Consider the following 13,114-nt stretch of genomic DNA (forward strand, 5'->3'; position numbering starts at 1 on the left):
AGTCTCTTTACTTGTTCCGTAACACATCATCCCGTGATCAACTCCTTGGTCACATTGTGCACATTATGATGATGTCCTACCGAGTGGGCCCAGAGATACCTCTCCGTTACACGGAGTGACAAATCCCAGTCTCGATTCGTGCCAACCCAACAGACACTTTCAGAGATACCTGTAGTGCACCTTTATAGCCACCCAGTTACGTTGTGACGTTTGGTACACCGAAAGCATTCCTACGGTATCTGGGAGTTGCACAATCTCATGGTCTAAGGAAATGATACTTGACATTAGAAAAGCTTTAGCAGACGAACTACACAATCTTGTGCTAGGCTTAGGATTGGGTCTTGTCCATCACATCATTCTCCTAATGATGTGATCCCGTTATCAACGACATCCAATGTCCATGGTCAGGAAACCGTAACCATCTATTGATCAACGAGCTAGTCAACTAGAGGCTTACTAGGGACATGGTGTTGTCTATGTATCCACACATGTATCTGAGTTTCCTATCAATACAATTTTAGCATGGATAATAAACGATTAACATGAACAAGGAAATATAATAATAACCAATTTATTATTGCCTCTAGGGCATATTTCTAATAGTCTCCCACTTGCACTAGAGTCAATAATCTAGTTCACATGGCCATGTGATTAATACCCAAGAGTTTACTAGAGTCAATAATCTAGTTCACATCACCATGTGATTGTAATGAATCCAACACCCATGGGGTTTGTTCATATCTCGCTTGTGAGAGAGGTTATTAGTCAACGGGTCTGAACCTTTTAGATCCGTGTGTGCTTTACGAATATCTATGTCATCTTGTAGATGCAGCTACCACGCGCTACATGAGCTATTCCAAATAACTGCTCTACTATACAAATCCGGTTTACTACTCAGAGTCATCCGGATTAGTGTCAAAGTTTGCATCGACGTAACCCTTTACGACGAACTCCTTTTCACCTCCATAATCGAGAAAATTCCTCAGTCCACTAGATACTAAGGATAAGTTCAACCGTTGTCATGTGATCCATTCCCGGATCACTATTGTACCCCTTGACTAACTCATGGCAAGGCACACTTCATGTGTGGTACACAGCATAGCATACAGTAGAGCCTACGTCTAAAGCATAGGGGATGACCTTCGTCCTTTCTCTCTCTTCTACTGTGGTCAGGTCTTGAGTCCTACTCAATACTCACACCTTGTAACACAGCCAAGAACTCCTTCTTTGCTGATCTATTTTGAACTCCTTCAAAAACTTGTCACGGTATGTATTCATTTGAAAGTACTATTAAGCGTTTTGATCTATCCTTATAGATCTTGATGCTCAATGTTCAAGCAGCTTAATCCAGGTTTTCCATTGAAAAACACTTTTCAAATAACCCTGTATGCTTTCCAGAAATTCTACATCATCTCTGATCAACAATATGTCAACAACATATACTCATCAGAAATTCTATAGTGCTCCCACTCACTTCTTTGGAAATACAAGTTTCTCATAAACTTTGTATAAACCCAAAATCTTTGATCATCTCATCAAAGCGTACATTCCAACTCCGAGATGCTTACTCCAGTCCTTAGAAGGATTGCTGGAGCATCGCATACTTGTTAGCATCTTTCAGGATTGACAAAACCTTCTGGTTGTATCACATACAACCTTTCCTCAAGAAAATCATCGAGGAAACAATGTTTTGACATCCTATCTGCAAGATTTCATAAATAATGCAGTAACTGCTAATACAATTGCAACAGACTCTCAGCATCGCTACGAGTGAGAAAGTCTCATCGTAGTCAACTCCTTGAACTTGTTGGAAAACATCTTAACGACAAGCCGAGCTTTCTTAATGGTGACACTTACCATCATTGTCTGTCTTCCTTTTAAAATCCATCTGCACCCAACAGCCTTACGACTATCAAGTATTTCTTCCAAAGTCTATACTTTGCTTTTATACATGGATCCTCTCTCGGATTTCATGGCCTCGAGCCATTCGTCAGAATCCGGGCCCACCATCGCTTCTCCATAGCTCGTAGGTTCATTGTTGTCTAGCAACATGACTTCCAAGACAGGATTACGTACCACTCTGAAGTAGTACGCATCCTTATCGACCTACGAGGTTTGGTGGTGACTTGATCCGAAGTTTCATGATCACTATCATAGGCTTCCACTTCAATTGGTGTACGTGCCACAGGAACAATTTCTTGTGCCCTGCTACACACTAGTTGAAGTGACGGTTCAATAACCTCATCAAGTCTCTACCATCCTGCCACTCAATTCTTTCGAGAGAAACTTTTCCTCGAGAAAGGACCCGTTTCTAGAAGCAAGTACTTTTGCTTCTAGATCTGAAATAGGAGGTATACCCAACTGTTTTGGGTATTCTATGAAGATGCATTTATCCGCTTTGGGTTCGAGCTTATCAGCCTAAAACTTTTTCACACAAGCATCGCAGCCCCAAACTTTTAAGAAACGACAACTTAGGTTTCTCTAAATGGTGTCGTCTCAACGGAATTGCGTGGTACCCCTTTTTAAAGTGAATGCGGTTGTCTCTAATGCCTAACCCATAAACGATAGTGGTAATTCGATAAGAGACATCATGGTATGCACCATATCCAATAGGGTGCAGTTATGATGTTCGGACACACCAACACACTGTGGTGTTCCAGGCGGTATTAATTGTGAAACACTTTCCACAATGTCTTAATTGTGTGCCAAACTCGTAACTCAGATATCTCTATGATCATATCATAGACATTTTATCCTCTTGTCACGACGATCTTCAACTTCACTCTGAAATTACTTGAACCTTTCAATAATTCAGACTTGTATTTCATCAAGTAAATATTCTCTGCATCTACTCAAATCATCTGTGAAGTAAGAACATATCGATATCCACTGCGTGCCTCAGCACTCATTGGACTGCACACATCAAAAGTATTACTTCCAACAAGTTGCTCTCTTGTTCCATCTTACTGAAAACGAGGCCTTTCAGTCATCTTGCCCATGTGGTATGATTTGCATGTCTCAAGTGATTCAAAATCAAGTGAGTCCAAACGATCCATCTGCATGGAGTTTCTTCATGCATATATACCAATAAACATGGTTCGCATGTCTCAATCTTTTCAAAAATGAGTGAGTCCAAAGATCCATCTACATGGAGCTTTCTTCATGTGTTCTATACCAATATGACTCAAATGGCAGTGCCACAAGTATGTGGTACTATCATTACTATTTTATATCTTTTGGCACGAACATGTGTATCACTGCGATCGAGATTCATTTTAGGTGCAAGACCATTGAAGGTATTATTCAAATAAACAGTGTAACCATTATTCTCCTTGAATGAATAACCGTATTGCGATAAACATAATCCAATCATGTTTATGCTCAACGCAAACACCAAATAACAATTATTTAGGTTTAACACCAATCTCGATGGTAGAGGGAGCACGCGATGCTTGATCACATCAACCTTGGAAACACTTCCAACACATATCGTCATCTCACCTTTAGCTAGTCTCCGTTTATTCCGCAGTTTTTATTTCGAGTTACTAACATTTAGCAACTGAACCGGTATCTAATACCCTGGTGCTACTAGGAGTACTAGTAAAGTACACATTAATATAATGTATATCCAATATACTTCTGTCGACCTTGCCTACCTTCTCATCTACCAAGTATCTAGGGTAGTTCTGCTTCAGTGACCGTTCCCCTCATTACAGAAGCACTTAGTCTCGGGTTTGGGTTCACCTTGGGTTTCTTCACTAGAGCTGCAACTGATTTGCCGTTTCATGAAGTATCCCTTGTTGCCCGTGCCCTTCTTGAAACTAGTGGTTTTACTAACCATCAACAATTGATGCTCCTACTTGATTTCTACTTTCACGGTGTCAAACATCGCGAGTTGCTCAAGGATCATCATGTCTATCCCTGATATGTTATAGTTCATCACGAAGCTCTAATAGCTTGGTGGCAGTGACTATGGAGAACCATCACTATCTCATCTGGAAGATTAACTCCCACTCGATTCAAGTGATTGTAGTACTCAGACAATCTGAGCACATGCTCAATGATTGAGCTTTTCTCCCTTAGTTTGCAGGCTTAAGAAACTTGTCAGAGGTCTTATACCTCTTGACGTGGGCATTAGTCTGAAATCCCAATTTCAGTCTTTGGAACATCTCATATGTTCTGCGACATTTCAAAACCGTCTTGTCACCACAATTTTAAACCGTTAGCATCACACACTGAACTATCACGTAGTCATCAAAACGTGTATGTCAGATGTTTCGTAACATCTACAGACGACGCTCGAGGTTCAGCACACCGAGCGGTGCATTAAGGACATAAGCCTTCTGTGCAGGAATGAGGACAATCCTTAGTTTACGGACCCAGTCCGCATAATTGCTACTATCAACTTTCAACTAAATTTTCTCTAGGAACATATCTTAAACAGTAGAACTAAAGCATAAGTTATGACATAATTTGCAAAGACCTTTTGACTATGTTCATGATAATCAAGTTCATCTGATTATTCAATGAACTCCCACTCAGATAGACATCCCTCTAGTCATCTAAGTGATACATGATCCGAGTCAAACTAGGCCGTGTCCGATCATCACGTGAGACGGACTAGTCATCATCGGTGAACATCTCCATGTTGATCGTATCTACTATACGACTCATGTTCAACCTTTCGATCTCTTGTGTTCCGAGGCCATGTCTGTACATGCTAGGCTCGTCAAGTCAACCTAAGTGTTTCGCATGTGTTCCGAGGCCATGTCTGTACATGCTAGGCTCGTCAACACCCGTTGTATTCGAACGTTAGAATCTATCACACCCGATCATCACGTGGTGCTTCGAAACAACGAACCTTCGCAACGGTGCACAGTTAGGGGGAACACGTCTCTTGAAATTTTAGTGAGGGATCATCTTATTTATGCTACCGTCGTTCTAAGCAAATAAGATGTAAACATTACAAACATCACATGCAAATCATAAAGTGACGTGATATGGCCAATATCATCCTGCGCCTTTGATCTCCATCTTCGAGGCGCGGCATGATCACCTTCGTCACCGGCATGACACCATGATCTCCATCATCGTGTCTTCATGAAGTTGTCTCGCCAACTATTACTTCTACTACTATGGCTAACGGTTAGCAATAAAGTAAAGTAATTACATGGCGTTTTCATTGACACGCAGGTCATACAATAAATTAAGACAACTCCTATGGCTCCTGCCGGTTGTCATACTCATCGACATGCAAGTCGTGATTCCTATTACAAGAACATGATCAATCTCATACATCACATATATCATTCATCACATCCTTTTGGCCATACCACATCACATAGCATACCCTGCAAAAACAAGTTAGACGTCCTCTAATTGTTGTTGCATGTTTTACGTGGCTGCTATGGGTTTCTAGCAAGAACATTTCTTACCTACGCAAAAGCCACAACGTGATATGCTAATTTCTATTTACCCTTCATAAGGACCCTTTTAATCGAATCCGATCCGACTAAAGTGGGAGAGACAGACACCCGCTAGCCACCTTATGCAACTAGTGCATGTCAGTCGGTGGAACCTGTCTCACGTAAGTGTACGTGTAAGGTCGGTCCGGGCCGCTTCATCCCACGATGCCGCCGAATCAAGATAAGACTAGTAACGGCAAGTAAATTGACAAAATCGACGCCCACAACTACTTTGTGTTCTACTGGTGCATAGAAACTACGCATAGACCTAGCTCATGATGCCACTGTTGGGGAACGTAGCAGAAATTCAAAATTTTCTACGCATCACCAAGATCAATCTATGGAGTAATCTAGCACCGAGGGGAAGGGGAGTGCATCTACATACCCTTGTAGATCGCGATGCGGAAGCATTGCAAGAATGCGGATGAAGGAGTCGTACTCGTAGCGATTCAGATCGCAGTTGATTCCGATCTAAGCGCCGAACCACGGCGCCTCCGCGTTCAACACACGTGCAGCCCGGTGACGTCTCCCACGCCTTGATCCAGCAAGGAGAGAGGGAGAGGTTGGGGAAGACTCCATCCAACAGCAGCACGACAGCGTGGTGGTGGTGGAGGAGCGCGGTACTCCTGCAGGGCTACGCCAAGCACCGCGGGAGACGAGGAGGGGGAGAGGTAGGGCTGCGCCAAGAGGGAGAGCAAATCTTGTGTTGGGCAGCCCCCATACCTCAAATATATATAGGGGAAGAGGAGGGGCTGCGCCCCCACCTAGGGTTCCCTCCCTAGGGGTGGCGGCAGCCCCCAGATCTCATCTGGGTGGCGGCCAAGGGGGAGAGAGGGGGCGCACCTAGGGTGGGCCTTAGGGCCCATCTGCTCCTAGGGTTTGCCCCCTCTCCTCTTGAGGCGCCTTGGGCCTTGGTGGGAGGCGCCCCAGCCCACCTAGGGGCTGGTCCCTTCCCACTATTGGCCCACGTAGGCCTCTGGGGCTGGTGGCCCCACCTCGTGGACCCCCGGGACCCTCCCGGTGGTCCCGGTACGTTACCGATAGCACCGAAACTTTTCCGGTGATCAAAACAGGACTTCCCATATATAAATCTTTACCTCCGGACCATTCTGGAACTCCTCATGACGTCCGGGATCTCATCCGGAACTCCGAACAACATTCGGTAACGACGTATATCTATTCCCTATAACCCTAGCGTCATCGAACCTTAAGTGTGTAGACCCTACGGGTTCGGGAACCATGCAGACATGACCGAGACGTTCTCCGGCCAATAACCAACAGCGGGATCTGGATACCCATGTTGGCTCCCACATGTTCCACGATGATCTCATTGGATGAACCACGATGTCGGGGATTCAATCAATCCCGTATACAATTCCCTTCTTCAATCGGTATGTTACTTGCCCGAGGTTCGATCGTCGGTATCCCGATACCTTGTTCAATCTCGTTACCGGCAAGTCTCTTTACTCGTTCCGTAACACATCATCCCGTGATCAACTCCTTGGTCACATTGTGCACATTATGATGATGTCCTACCGAGTGGGCCCAGATATACCTCTCCGTTTACATGGAGTGACAAATCCCAGTCTCGATTCGTGCCAACCCAACAGACACTTTCGGAGATACCTGTAGTGCACCTTTATAGCCACCCAGTTACGTTGTGACGTTTGGTACACCCAAAGCATTCCTACTGTATCCGGGAGTTGCACAATATCATGGTCTAAGGAAATGATACTTGACATTAGAAAAGCTTTAGCAGACGAACTACACGATCTTGTGCTAGGCTTAGGATTGGGTCTTGTCCATCACATTATTCTCCTAATGATGTGATCCCGTTATCAACGACATCCAATGTCCATGGTCAGGAAACCGTAACCATCTATTGATCAACGAGCTAGTCAACTAGAGGCTTACTAGGGACATGGTGTTGTCTATGTATCCACACATGTATCTGAGTTTCCTATCAATACAATTTTAGCATGGATAATAAACGATTAACATGAACAAGGAAATATAATAATAACCAATTTATTATTGCCTCTAGGGCATATTTCTAACATCTATTTCCTCACATTCGCTGACATCTAAGGATAAAGAGACATGGTTTATAGTAGGATGAACATAGTATGACATCATTCATATCATGGGCAAACAGATATAAAACAAACAGGCTATTTTATCATTGTGTGCGCACGTGAACATAACAACTAGAATACATATCAAGACCAAAAGAATATCCTTCATCTCTTTTAAACCATGTAAGGTGAAATGATACGTTAAGACAACTGTGTATAAAAGTGAACAGAGTAACTGACATTGGCTGCAAACCAAGTAGTTAAATGAACACATCACAGTACCAATCAGTTCAAAGGAAGGAGGAGTAAGAACTTACAACAGCAGCTTGAACTGGTGTGCTCATGCCCTTCATCTTGCTGGTGTGGCAAGCCTTGAAGATTTGCACTGCATTCGGTTCAGGTTCTTTTTGGTCTGCACAGGCTTTCCTCTGTATTTGGAACAACTCAATATAGATACGATAATATGGCACAAAAAAAAGAAGGAAGTAGCAGCTATTTACAAGAGCCTCGTAGTGTGCAATATAGCTACGAGATCCTGTTTTCTGTTGGAATTTCACTTTAGAATGGTTGGTCTTGTTCTTCAAACAGTTAGCCTAGAAGAAGATACACTTGTAAGGCACATACATAAATACAAGTTCAATATGTGGTCTGATCAAATACATATAGCCTACCTGATACTTTGGATCAGACCAGTGTTTAACAAGGGCTGTCTAGTCTTCATCTGTAATATATTCCACTAGAGATGTTTGGGAGATTTCATTGTTAGCCTTGCCTTCAAAGTGAGATTTTCTAAGGTGGTACCGATACTGTCGCGGAGCAGACTGAAAAACATGAGTGCATGCTTGTTTAGTTGCATCATATTTCGGATCCAACTTGAACCTCATCTGTTGAAAAAAGAATGTGAGTCTTATTAGGAGGAAGCTAGAAAGTATGGGACAGAGCAAGAAAATATTACTAATTGTGATGAATAACATTACTTACGGATAAATGGTCAAGGAAGGTGTTAAACTGGGTATTGTCTTTCTCATTCCTATACTAGATCCACGTTGGGAGGATACGTGCATGACACCTAACGGCAAAGGCTGCCTCTGATACTAACTTAGCTGACTCTGTAGCATCACGTGGCCTTTTTAAGCCTGCCTCAAAATGGATCTCTATTCTTCCTCCTTTAGATTTTGTTAATCTGTCAAGCATTATCCCTGATGTCTGTTTCCGCTTGCGTCGTGGTGCTAGTTCAACAACGAATATGGAAAGTGTTAGTGTACATCAAACTGTGAGAGTACATATAAAGTAGAATGCAACTGCAACTTGACTCGGCCAGGCACCGTCTTGGTGTTGATGCTCATGAGGTTCATCTGATCTTGTCAAGTCCTATTGTGTCAGCAGTGCTTCGGAAGTAGTGTTAGGTGTGAAGGCAGCTTGGGAACTGGACTGTTCCAGAGCAAACGAACGAGTAACTCGTTGAGATGCTGGTACAGTTGAAGAGGATGCTGCAGCTGGTGGAGCAGGTGATACTGTGTTTGTAGATTTAGCCGGTGGACTTGGACCTTCTACTGCACTATATGTACCAGCAGAATCTGGACGGTCGATCATTTTCCGTTTCACCCAACGAGTAACACCACTCCCTACTATATTATTTTCCTTGCTCTTTTTTGACTTTGCCATGTCAAGCCGTACCCACAACAAAAAAGAATAAAATCGCTCTTCAGAACTCATTGATGCATGATACAGACAAGCAATACTTTGATGTAAGACAACCGTATGAGGATGGAATATGTAAGGAAAATAGGACGGCATGACATATTCACAGCTATGATGTGTGAACTAAGCAGAAGGATTTTCAAGAAAATAGAAGTGATGCAAGCTAGACACCATATGAAAGATGCAACCAACATTACTCTGCCAAGTTAAAAGTGTCTTGTCAAAAGTGGCAATTCGAAAAATTAGAAGCGGTACAACGTAGAAATCAATGCAAGATGCAACCACTATCAAACTGCCATGTTAAAAGTGTCCAATCATGAGTGAATGATGTGGGATACACAACATCAGTACTTTGATGTAAGAACATGGTATGATAGATAGATGCAGTGTATTCTAGACACAAAACGCCATGTCATATGCACATGTATAACGTATGAACTCAGCAGGTGCAATTCAATCAAAATAGAAGAAATACAGGCTAGACAACATATGCAACATGAAACCAATTATCACACTGTCAACTTAGAGCAAGCACCTGCGATGGTGGAGTACGGGAGATGAACTCATCATGTAGACACTTCAACTTCATTAGCAGTAGCAGTGGAAAATCTAGAGAGTCTCTGTTTGCGTCGGTGCGGAGGACCCCCAACATCCCCTAACTTACCCTTTTCCTTCCTATTTTCTGATATTGCCTTATGAAGTCAAAACGACAAGAAGATGAATAAAATTAGCTCTGCATAACTGGTTGATGCATGATACAGACAAACACTACTTTGATGTAAGGCAAGCGCAGGATAGGAGGATGGAATATATATAAAAAAAGACAGCGTTTCATATTCACACGTACGATAGGAGGATGGAATATGTATGAAAAAACAGTAAGCGGAAGGCATTTCAACAAAATTAGAAGCAATACAAGCTAGACATCATACGCAACATGCAACCACATATAATAGTGCCAAGTTAGAGCAAGCACCTGTGATGGTGGAGTAGGGGAGATGTGCTCATCATCTACACAGCTACGTTGACTGTCTAGCCTTGCGTTGTCTTGCGAATCTTGTTGGGAGGATGGCGGAGTAGAATCTGTAGAGAACCTCTGTTTCAGTTGCTCGGAAGGACCACCATCATCCAATGCCTTGCCAATTTCCTTCAGCTTTATTGATTTTGCATTGTGAGGTCAAACCGACAAGAAAAATCAATATAATTCGCTCTTCAGAACTCATTCATGCATGATACTAACGAACACTACTCTGATGAAAGGCAAAGTCATGATACGAGGATGGAATATGTAAGAAAAAATGGATGGCTTGACATATTCACACCTATGATGTGGTAACTAAGCAGAAGGCACTTCAACAAATTAGAAGCACTGCAAACTAGACACCATATGAAAGGTGCAATCAATATCACTCTGCCAAGTTAAAATTGTCTCGTCATAGGTGGCGTTCATCAAACTAGAAGCAATACATGCTAGAAATCATATTCAACACGCAAACCAATATCACACTGCCAACTTAAAGGTGTTCCATCATAAGTGACTGATGCAGGATACACAAGAAGAGTAGTTTCATGTAAGAACATGGTGTGATAGACAGATATAGTATGTACCAAAAATAGGAAAGCATGTCATATTCACATGTATCATGTGTAAGCTAAGCAGATGCAGTTTACACTAATTAGGAGCAATACAAGCTAGACACCATATGCAACATGCAACCTGATATCACACTGCCAAGTTAAAGCAAGCACCTTGGATGGTGGAGTAGGGGAGCGGAGACTTGGCCCTTGTAATGCACTATCAGTACAAGGAGAATCAGTACAGATGCTCCGTTTACGTTGCTGCAGAGGACCACCATCATCGCCTTCCTCACTCTTTTCCTTCCTCTTTCTTGATTTTGCCTTGTAAAGTCAAACCGACAAGAAAAAGGAATAAAATTTGCTCTTCAGAACTCATTGATGGATGATACTAACGAACACTACTCTGATGAAAGGCAAAGTCATGATACGAGGATGGAATATGTACGAAAAAATGGATGGCTTGACATATTCACACCTTTTATGTGGTAACTAAGCAGAAGGCACTTCAACAAATTAGAAGCACTGCAAACTAGACACCATATGAAAGGTGCAATCAATATCACTCTGCCAAGTTAAAACTGTCTCGTCATAGGTGGCGTTCATCAAACTAGAAGCAATACATGCTAGAAATCATATTCAAGACGCAAACCAATATCACACTACCAACTTAAAGGTGTTCCATCATAAGTGACTGATGCAGGATACACAAGAAGAGTAGTTTCATGTAAGAACATGGTGTGATAGACAGATATAGTATGTACCAAAAATAGGAAAGCGTGTCATATTCACACGTATCATGTGTAAGCTAAGCAGATGCAGTTTACACTAAATAGGAGCAATACAATCTAGACACCATATGCAACATGCAACCAGATATCACACTGCCAAGTTAGAGCAAGCACCTTGGATGGTGGAGTAGGGGAGCGGAGACTTGGACCTTGTAATGCACTATCAGTACAAGGAGAATCAGTACAGATGCTCCGTTTACGTTGCTGCAGAGGACCACCATCATCGCCTTCCTTACTCTTTTCCTTCCTCTTTCTTGATTTTGCCTTGTCAAGTCAAACCCACAAGAAAAAGGAATAAAATTTGCTCTTCAGAACTCATTGATGCATGATACTAACGAACACTACTTTCATGTAAGGCAACCGCATGATAGGAGGATGGAATATGTATGAAAAACAGGACGGCGTGACATATTGACATGTATGATGTATAAAGTGTAAACTAAGCACAAGGTGCTTGAACTTGTTAGAATCAATGCAAGCTAGAAACCATATGAAAGATAAAACCAATATCACTCTGCCAAATTAAAAGGGCGCCCTAACAAATGTATTTGACCAAATTAGAAGCAATACATGGCAACAGGCTAGAAATAATATGCAATATGCAACGAATAAAGGTGACTCATCGTAAGTGATTGATGCAGGATACAGAAGAGAGGTAGTTTCATGTAAGAACAAGGTTAACACATAGATGTAGTGTGTACCAAAATAGGAAGGCATGTCATATTCACATGTATAATGTGTAAACTAAGCAGATGCAATTTACCCTAATTAGATGCATTACAAGCTAGACACCGTATGCAACATGCAACCACATATCACACTGCGAAGTTAGAGCAAGCACCTGTGATGGTGGTATGGGGAAATTTCGGTCATCAACTAGAGAGCTACGTTGACTATCTTCATTTAGCCTTGCTGTTTCTTGAGAATCATGTGGGGAGGATGACACTGCACTCTTTAAATGAGTATGGCGTCTCACAGTAACCCACCCGGGTGACTATCTCATCATAAGTGATTGACGAGGGATACAAAAGAGCATTAGTTTGATGTACGAACATGGTTAATAGAGATATGCAGTATGTATCAAAAACAGGAAGGCATGTCACTATCAAAGCTATAATGTGTAAAGTAAGCAGATGCAATTTAACCAAATTGGAAGCAATACAAGCTAGACACCATATGCAACATGCAACCACATTTGATAGCGCGAAGTTAAAGCAAGCACCTGGGATGGTTGTGTGTGGCAATTGAGATCATCAACTTCAGAGCTACGTTTACTGTCTCCAACTGCTAACACTGCATCCTTTAGAGCGCTGAAACGCTTAGTGCTTATCTTCTAATTACACTGGAGCGACTTCTGCCTTTTCTTTTCAGCATTTATCAACACTGCGTCAGAGTCTGAAATACCCATGCATAAAAAACAATAGTGTGAGTATGGGTGAAGTGTGTGCACAATTAGTAAAGTGTAAAGGTAGCAGATAGCAGGTCGGTGAGAAATAAATGACGGGAG

Source organism: Aegilops tauschii, chromosome 6 (genome assembly GCF_002575655.3).
Source record: "Aegilops tauschii subsp. strangulata cultivar AL8/78 chromosome 6, Aet v6.0, whole genome shotgun sequence".
NCBI lineage: Eukaryota > Viridiplantae > Streptophyta > Magnoliopsida > Poales > Poaceae > Aegilops > Aegilops tauschii.